This window comes from Phyllobates terribilis, unplaced genomic scaffold (assembly GCF_046119375.1).
Source record: "Phyllobates terribilis strain yellow unplaced genomic scaffold, ASM4611937v1 Scaffold_3__8_contigs__length_932513732, whole genome shotgun sequence".
Taxonomy (NCBI): domain Eukaryota; kingdom Metazoa; phylum Chordata; class Amphibia; order Anura; family Dendrobatidae; genus Phyllobates; species Phyllobates terribilis.
In genome coordinates, this window is record NW_027362763.1 from 889,167,974 (window position 1) to 889,177,153 (window position 9,180).

A 9,180-nucleotide genomic window follows, 5' to 3' on the forward strand; every position below is an offset into this window, starting at 1 on the left:
TGTCCACGTGTCCGTGGTTAGGTGGATTTTCCCAGTAACTGCATTGTTGAGGGCACGGCTAATGTTGTGGAACACGTGCTTGTGTAATGCAGGGATGGCACACCAGGAGAAATAGTGGTGGCTGGGGACTGAGTACTGAGGGATGGCCGCCGCCATCAGGTTGTGGAAAGCTTCCGTCTCCACGAGCCTAAAAGGCAACATTTCGAGAGTGAGAGGATGATGGGAGTTGTACTTCACGCAAGACTACGATGTAAGACACAGATGAAGTTATTCTTCCCTTATCTGGACATTTGGACTGACGCCCAGAAACTAGATTGTAACTTGTTTTAGCTGTCTCAGCAACCTTCTACTAATTATCACTTTTCTGTTTATGAAACTTTCTTATCAACATTCCACTGTTATGAATCATCATTTCGCTGCCTGTGAAACAAAGGCATTTTACTGCGCATGTATGACAACAAACTATGATTATTAATATAAATAAAGGGACTGCACCTATAGAGGCAGACGCGCTCAGGGGCTTCCCAGTACTTGATTATACACTACGTGTCTGTGTATTTCTTGTTACGGGGATACCCCGACTCCAACAAGGACCCTCCATGGCTGAATGATCCTAACAATTCCTGGCGCCCGAAACAGGGACCCGAGGTCTGCGTATTCCTTCAAGTTCATCGACCGGCACGAGTAACCGCTGAGATTGGGACATCGGAACAGCAGATGACAAACCTGGCCAGGTAAGAGACACTGTTAGTTCTCTTACATCTGCTCTGCGATAGTCCGTAAATTTCATGCATATCTTGTGTTGGGATTGAGGAACTAGTAGAGAAGGATACCTATAGCTCGGGTCATTCATGTATATACTGTAGGATCTGCCGAAGGAGAGGTCAGAGAAGGTTATGAAACGGATGGTATGAAAGAGATGTGGATGTCGGGAATAGCCTCATAAGCCGCACTAAGGTAGATGACATAAGTATTACGGAGATTGCCTAACTGAGTCATAAGGTTGTGTCCTTTCGGGGAAACCTTCGCTCACGCTTAACTCCCGAACCTTTGTCCTCCTTTTTGACGGATAAGAGATTGACAGAATGAGCCCATGGAAGTAATGATAATACTCCAGGGACACGATATATAATGGAGACTGTATGGTTCATTTTATGTATTGTTGGTCTTGCCCTTGTTGCCATATATATGTGTGTTAGAATTACTCTACACTTCAGACAAAACGGTCCAGAGAAACCGTTTCAGATACTGGCTCCTTAGGACAGAATAGGTAACGAGGAAAGGTAGAATATAGAATATATTTTATCTAACCCAAAAAGCCTCCTAAGGTAGGAATAGTCAGGAAAAATGGGCAACAAGATACTGGCTCCTTAGGACAGAATAGGTAACGAGGAAAGGTAGAATATAGAATATATTTTATCTAACCCAAAAAGCCTCCTAAGGTAGGAATAGTCAGGAAAAATGGGCAACAAGATACTGGCTCCTTAGGACAGAATAGGTAACGAGGAAAGGTAGAATATAGAATATATTTTATCTAACCCAAAAAGCCTCCTAAGGTAAGAATAGTCAGGAAAAATGGGCAACAAACAGACTAAGACCACAAATGATGAACAAGATGTCTATACAATCGTGAAAGAAAGGTGTGGTGTAGAAGCAACTAAGAATTTAGGGAAAGTTTGCAAAACTTTTCAGGTAGCAAGGCATGACAGGTTTAACAGGAAACTATGGGAGGACATTCGGGCTAGAAAAGCAGGAGTGGTAAGAGACAAAGGATGGTAGAGTCCAAATTTTGGTGCCTGATGACCAAGAGTCTCTAGAAAACATTGTAAAAGTCCAAGCCTTAGAGGATGAGAAAGATCCTGCCCCTACCCAAATTATTTTAGATCTTTCTGAGGTACCAGAAAAATTATGGGCACAACATGACACCGATGTAGGACTAATGCCAATAGCTCCTGTAAAAGTCACTCCTGTTCCAGGTGTGACACTACCCCAATTGAGACAGTATCCTATTAGTGCCCAACAAGAACACGCCATAGGAGAACAGATAAAAGATTATCTAAAAACTGGAGTACTGATAGAAGTAAAGTCACCAGCCAATACACCGTTGTACCCCGTAAAAAAGAAATCTACTGAGGGGTCAGCTGCTAGATACCGGATGGTACATGATTTAAGAGAGATAAATAAAATTTTGGAACCTATTACTCCTGTTGTGCCAAATCCACACACGTTGCTATCACAGATCCCAGCAACAGCACGAGTATTTTCTGTCATAGACTTATCAAATGCATTTTTTTCAGTACCATTACACCCAGACTGTTACAAACTGTTTGCATTTACATTTAAGAATAGACAATTAGCATGGACAAGATTACCACAGGGTATGATACATTCACCTACCTTGTACTCAGAAGCTATGAGATCAGTTCTTCAAAATTTCAAACCTACGGATGAGGTTGTAATTCTTCAATATGTTGATGACCTATTGTTATGTGCCCCTGCTCAAGAGTCCGCAAACAGCAACACAATAAGGTTGTTAATATTTCTAGTAGACATGGGCTGTAAAGTTAACAAGAAAATAGTACAACTTTGTATGACTACGGTAGTATTTCTAGGACACTGCATTTCACAAGGTATTCGGCACCTCACCGCCGACAGACTAAAAATCATTAGAGATCTTGTTCCTCCCAAGAACTACAAAACATTAAGAGCATTTTTGGGAATAGTATCACACTGCAGACAATGGGTTATACATGCTAGTCAGCTTATGCAACCTCTATATGATTGTTTAAAAATCGAGCCTTTTCAGTTAACTGAATCAGCGCTCATAGCCTTTCAAGACCTCAAGAAAGGTCTCATGTCAGCCCCGGCCTTGGGAATCCCAGACTACGCCAAACCATTCCAATTAATGGCTGCGGAAATGTCTAATCATGCTACAGGAGTACTAACACAGAAACATGAAAATAAACAAAGACCTGTCGCATACTATTCTGCTCAATTAGATAATGTTACCAAAGCTGCACCATCATGTGTCAGAGTAGTAGCAGCTGTCTCTCTTTTGGTAGAAAAAGCCTCAGAAATAGTACTAGACCATGCCCTAATAGTACAAACTACACATGATGTACATGGCATACTGAATCAGGTATTGCCAAAACACATTTCAATGGCTAGACATCTTAGATTACAATGCTCCTTACTAATGCCACCAAACCTCACTTTTCGCCGCATATTGTCTCTAAATTTAGCCACTCTGTTACCACTAGAGACAAAGGGGGGAGTGGAAGGAGGTCAGGAAGACGAAGATGAAAATTTTTTACAATACCACGAACAAGACAATATAATACATGATTGCTTACAGTGTATAGAACAAGAAACACAAGGGCTACCTAATGTACAGGACACCCCTCTTGACAATCCAGACCTACATATGTATATAGATGGTAGTAGGTATGCAGATGAAACTGGTAACTTTCACACAGGTTATGCCATTGTATCAGATCATGATGTTATTGAAGCTGAGCCAATGCAGGCCAGCTGTTCAGCCCAGGAAGCTGAACTATTAGCTCTAATACGAGCATTACAGTTAGCAAAAGAAAAAACCGCTAATATTTTTACTGATATGCATATGGTATTGTACATGATTTTGGATGTATATGGAGAGCTAGAGGTTACATGACAGCTTCAGGTCAACCAGTAAAACATGGACAAATGATTAGACAAATCCTAGAATCAGCTGCCTCAACCAAACAAGTAGCAGTAATAAAAGTACCTGCACATGTAAGACTCAACACCGAGATAGCTAGGGGTAATGACTGAGCCGACAAGGCTGCTAAGCGAGCTGCAGTAAAACCTCTGACAACTGACCACACTATTAGTGCAGTATCAGAATTTGACTTAATTACACGGCTCAAAGAAGCCCACCAACAGGTGAGTAGAGAAGAAAAAGAAGAGTGGCAGAAACAGGGGGCAGAAGAAAAAGAAGGACTATGGAAAAAAGGAGATGAGCTTTGTCTCCCCCGAGCGTGGTACCCTGTTGTGGTCAGTGAAGCCCACGGACCTACACATGTGTCTGCAAACGGTATGATACAGAGGGTCAGACAGAAGTGGTTAGCCCCAGGGTTCGGCCAGGTAGCTCGAGCAAAATGTGGTTCTTGTGAAATCTGTTTAGCCCACAATCCAGGACAGACTGTTAAGACCCCCCAGAAGCACCATGTAAGACCACTATATCCGTTCCAGAGACTTCAGATCGATTACATCCAGATGCCTAAGCATGGACACTATGAGTATGTACTGGTATGTGTGGACATGTTTTCGGGGTGGCCAGAGGCTTATCCAGTTCATACAGCCACGGCTAAAGTCACTGCAGTAAAAATAGCACATGAACTGGTACCCCGTTATGGTATCCCAGAAGTGATCGAGTCGGATAGAGGTACACATTTTACTGGAGAGATCTTTCAGAATGTAATGAAAATGTTGTGTATAAAAAGTGAACTACACACCCCTTACCACCCACAGAGTTCTGGTAAGGTTGAGAGAATGAATGGAACACTTAAGTTAAAAATACAGAAAGCCATGGCAGAAACACAGAAACCATGGACTGAGTGTCTCCCAATAGCATTGTATTCAGTCAGAAACACCCCCCAGGGAAAGAGCAAACTCACCCCCCATGAAATATTGTTTGGTAGAGTTGCCAATACAGGATTGTAATTCCCACAGACTTTAATGTTAGAAACTGAAAGCTTAACTGCTTATGTACAAAATTTATGTAAGCATGTGTCTAAAATACACTCTTTAGTGTTCTCTTCCATTCCAGATCCAGATTCCATTGAGGGAACGCACAAGCTGCAACCAGGAGACGAAGTCTACGTAAAAAGACATAACAGAAGAACGCTAGAACCCAGATTTGAGGGTCCATATCAGGTGTTATTGACAACTCCAACTGCAGTAAAATTGGAAGGAAAATCAGCATGGGTACATGCAAGCCATTGCAAAAAGAAATAGTGGTGATTGTACTTGTGTTAGCTATAACGATAGATCAGGGAGACCTGTGGGATAAACTAAGTTCCCCAAAACCTGCAGGTAATAAATTTATAAAACATCATGAGATATTGGTAAACGGGCTGCTCGATGGCGGACAGAAAATAGCAGACTGTTGGATTTGTACGCATTCTCCAATATCAGCCACGAGCATACCCTTCCTGGCCGTACCCATGACCCCTGAGGAAGTGTTTACATGGACTAATTGCTCAGACAAATTAGCAAATAACCAAACCGTTAATTCTAGATTATGGAACACTACTGTTGCCATCCCAGTTGTGGGGTGGGTGGGATTTCCCTGGTGGCAAGGTAATATGACCGGAAAAATAAACAACTTACAATATTTAGCGTTTAAAGGAGGTGTATGGGTTCCTAGAAATAAGACGGGACTAACAGACTTAGGGTTAATTCCTACAGAAAATATACAACTCAGTTTTAGTAGCACAGTATCTTTTTCTCAACCTTTTAAACCTGATATAGTAGAAAAATACATACACAATAATGGTTGGAAATATTCACAATTATTCCCCGATGGAAACAATGATACATGTTCAAAGATACCAGGTAATATATTATGTAATGAGTCAAGTGCATATGACCCAGGTACACCGACTTGTGAAAATCCAGATGCAGGATACTGTAGTCCATTAGGTCAAAAACCCCCTTGGTGTATACTTCAGAATGTATCTAAATTTTTAGATTTGGTACATAGGTTGGTGCTCCAACACTCTGCAATATGGGATCTGCCTGAAGGAACCTTCTGGATTTGTGGAAATGGAGCATACAAATGGCTCCCAGTAGGAATAAAAGGTGCATGTACTCTAGGACGCTTAACACCGGCCACATTTATAGTTCAGAATCAGCAGGTAGATATGCAAGCAGTACCTAAACACACACTATACAAAAGAGCAGCCGACAACTCGCCTAGACCTTCAGGTAGGCCACATGTGGTCCAAATGGGAATTCCTAATAAAATATTCAGCACTTTCTTTGTGTATCCAATGTTGATGCAGATGTGGGATGAATATGACAGACACAATGATCAAAATAAAGATAGCTGGTGGTCAGACACCTTCTCCTTTCTCAACCCAAAGAACTGGTTTAAGGGTATTGGAGGTTGGGTGGCTGGAATTCTGCAAGGTATATTACAGATTGTGCTAATTATAGTAGTCATATATGTAGTGTTTAAAATAGGATTAAAAGTTATTTTAATATGCATAAATAAGCTTTGTAATATGGACTCAAGAATATGAAAGAAAAGAACTCCCGGACCAGGTCTTCTACCAAAAGTCCATAAGGAAGAATCAAAGGGGGGACTGAGAGGATGATGGGGGTTGTACTTCACGCAAGACTACGATGTAAGACACAGATGAAGTTATTCTTCCCTTATCTGGACATTTGGACTGACGCCCAGAAACTAGATTGTAACTTGTTTTAGCTGTCTCAGCAACCTTCTACTAATTATCACTTTTCTGTTTATGAAACTTTCTTATCAACATTCCACTGTTATGAATCATCATTTCGCTGCCTGTGAAACAAAGGCATTTTACTGCGCATGTATGACAACAAACTATGATTATTAATATAAATAAAGGGACTGCACCTATAGAGGCAGACGCGCTCAGGGGCTTCCCAGTACTTGATTATACACTACGTGTCTGTGTATTTCTTGTTACGGGGATACCCCGACTCCAACAAGGACCCTCCATGGCTGAATGATCCCAACAGAGAGCAAGCATTCGCGAAATGTGTGAATTTGATCTTGCGTTCCAAGTACTGGGTTATGGACAACTGAACCCAGGCCTTTTTGGGGCTATCGGCAGAGTCTTTAAAAAACAACCAGACCTTGCCAGGTTGGGTCAGTCACTTCATCGTCCACCACCTCATCTTCCACTTCAGAGGTAACCAATAGCTTATTTCAAAACACATTGCAGAATTAGATTTCTTAAGCTACTTAAATTGTATAAATGATCTAAACCCTTTACCCTTTTGAGGGAGCAGATGCATGCATTGCTGTTGTTCAAAGACTGGTGATTAGTGTTGAGCGAGCACTAAAATGCTCGGATGCTCGAAGCTCGGGCCGAGCTCACTGTGATACTCGGGTGCTCGACCCGAGCAACGAGCCCAATGTTAGTCTATGGGAGACCCGAACATTTTTGCGGCGGCTCCCCCGGCAGTCTGTAGAAAGCCTAAAAAGTGCCCAAAACGATAGTGACAGTGCTCAAATGACATGGGGACAGCATGGGGATCGCCCCTGGAAGCATTTTTGACCCCCAGGTCACTGCTGTCAACAACGTGGTCAGAGATATTAAGCCACTTTTACAGGCTCACAATAAAACGTTCAAAAACGAAAGTGAAAGTGCTTTCCTGTGAAATATGTTAACCCCTTAACGACCATGGGTCTTTCTGTTTTTGTGTTTTCCTTTTTTGCTCCCCTTCTTCCCAGAGCCAGAACTTTTTTAATTTTCGTTCAATATGGCCATGTGAGGGCTTATTTTTTGCGGGACCAGTTGTACTTTTAAACAACCATCACTGGTTTTACCATATCGTGTGCTGGAAAATGGGAAAAAAATTCCAAGTGCAGTGAAACTGCAAAAAAAATGCAATTCCACAGTTGTTTTTTGGGTCCTTTTTTTACCACGTTCACAGATTGCTAAAATTGACCTGCCATCATTATTTTCCAGGTCGTTAAGAGTTCATAGACACCAAACATGTATAGGTTCTTTTTTATTTAAGTGGTGAAAAAAAAATCCAAAGCTTGCTAAAAAGACAAAAAAAAATGACGCCATTTTCCGAGACCCTTAGCTTCTCCATTTTTTGGGATCTGGGGCCAGGTGAGGGCTATTTTTTTGCGTGCCGGGCTGACGTTTTATTGATACCATTTTGGGGCAGATCCGATGTTTTGATCGCCCGTTATAGCATTTTATTGCAAAGTTGTAGCGACCAAAAAAACTTAATTCTGGCGTTTAAAATTTTTTTCTCGTTACGCCGTTTACTGATTGTATTAATTCTTCTTTTATATTGATAGATCGGGCGATTCTGAACGCGGCGATACCAAATATGTGTATGTGGTTTTTTTTTTATATATATATATATTTTATTTTGAATGGGGCGAAAGGGGGGTGACTTAAACTTTTATATATTTTTTATTTTTTTAAAAACTGTTTTTTTACACTTTCTGCTTGCTTCTATAGTCTCCAGAGGAAACTAGAAGCAGCAGTTGTCTGATTGCTTCTACTGCATACAAGCGATGAGCAGATCGCTTGTATGCAGGAGAAATGCTCACTTGCTATGAGCGCTGACCACTAGGTGGCGCTCATAGCAATTGAGACATGACAACCACAAGCGTCTGCTGCAGACCCTGAGTTGTCATGCCCACCCATTGGTGACCCGCGATCACGTGACGGGGTCACTGATGGGCGGGGCTTAGGACTCCCGGAAGCGCGAGTTAAATGCCACTGTCAGAGATTTAACATGTTAACAGCCGCGGGTGGATTGCGATTCCAATAATGAGCTGACATGTGCTCGCTTCAGTGCGGGCTCACCGCCGGAGCCCCCGCTGAACCGGCCTTCCCGACCTGGTGCGTACTATTACTGACCAGGTCGGAAAGGGGTTAAGGAACATCCTTTCCAGGGTAAAGACTTGTGTATAAGGTAAAATAAATAACCAAAAACAAAAATACTCCTCCACACCTTGGGCTATGTTCACAAGTAGCATTTTTTATGCGTTTTTGCACGTTTGTATTGCTTTCAAACGTGACAAATGCATTCACCGGGAAATGTCATTTTAACATTTTACAACCTTATCTGGCTATGTGCTGTGTTACACATGCATACAGTGCTAAAAAGACATGGGAACAGCATGGGGAAGACCCCTGGAAGCATCTCTGACACCCAGGTCACTGCCTAAAAGTGTGCCCATCAGAAGTGATCCTTGCCGCATCAGAAGATGCAGACTTGCAACTATCCCCGTGCAAGTCCTTGTCCCAGGGCAGTGTTCAATTGTACCTCCCCCATAACTTGCAATACAAGCGCAAGTATGCAGCCTGCCACCCACCCACCCCCAGGCTGCAATACCATACTGCTAGCTTGCTTGCACTTGAAATTGGGCCTTTTAGGCATGTGGAGGTGGAATCTGGCCACCAC

At 42.2% G+C, this 9,180-nt stretch overlaps 1 long non-coding RNA gene across 1 annotated transcript; it reads left to right on the plus strand.

Moving 5' to 3' along the window:
• Positions 1-479: 479 nt before the first annotated feature.
• Positions 480-5,022, plus strand: LOC141257762 (uncharacterized). The gene is made up of 2 exons (XR_012318102.1): positions 480-734; positions 4,811-5,022. It is a non-coding gene; the product is annotated as an uncharacterized lncRNA (long non-coding RNA).
• The last annotated feature ends 4,158 nt before the right edge of the window (positions 5,023-9,180 follow it).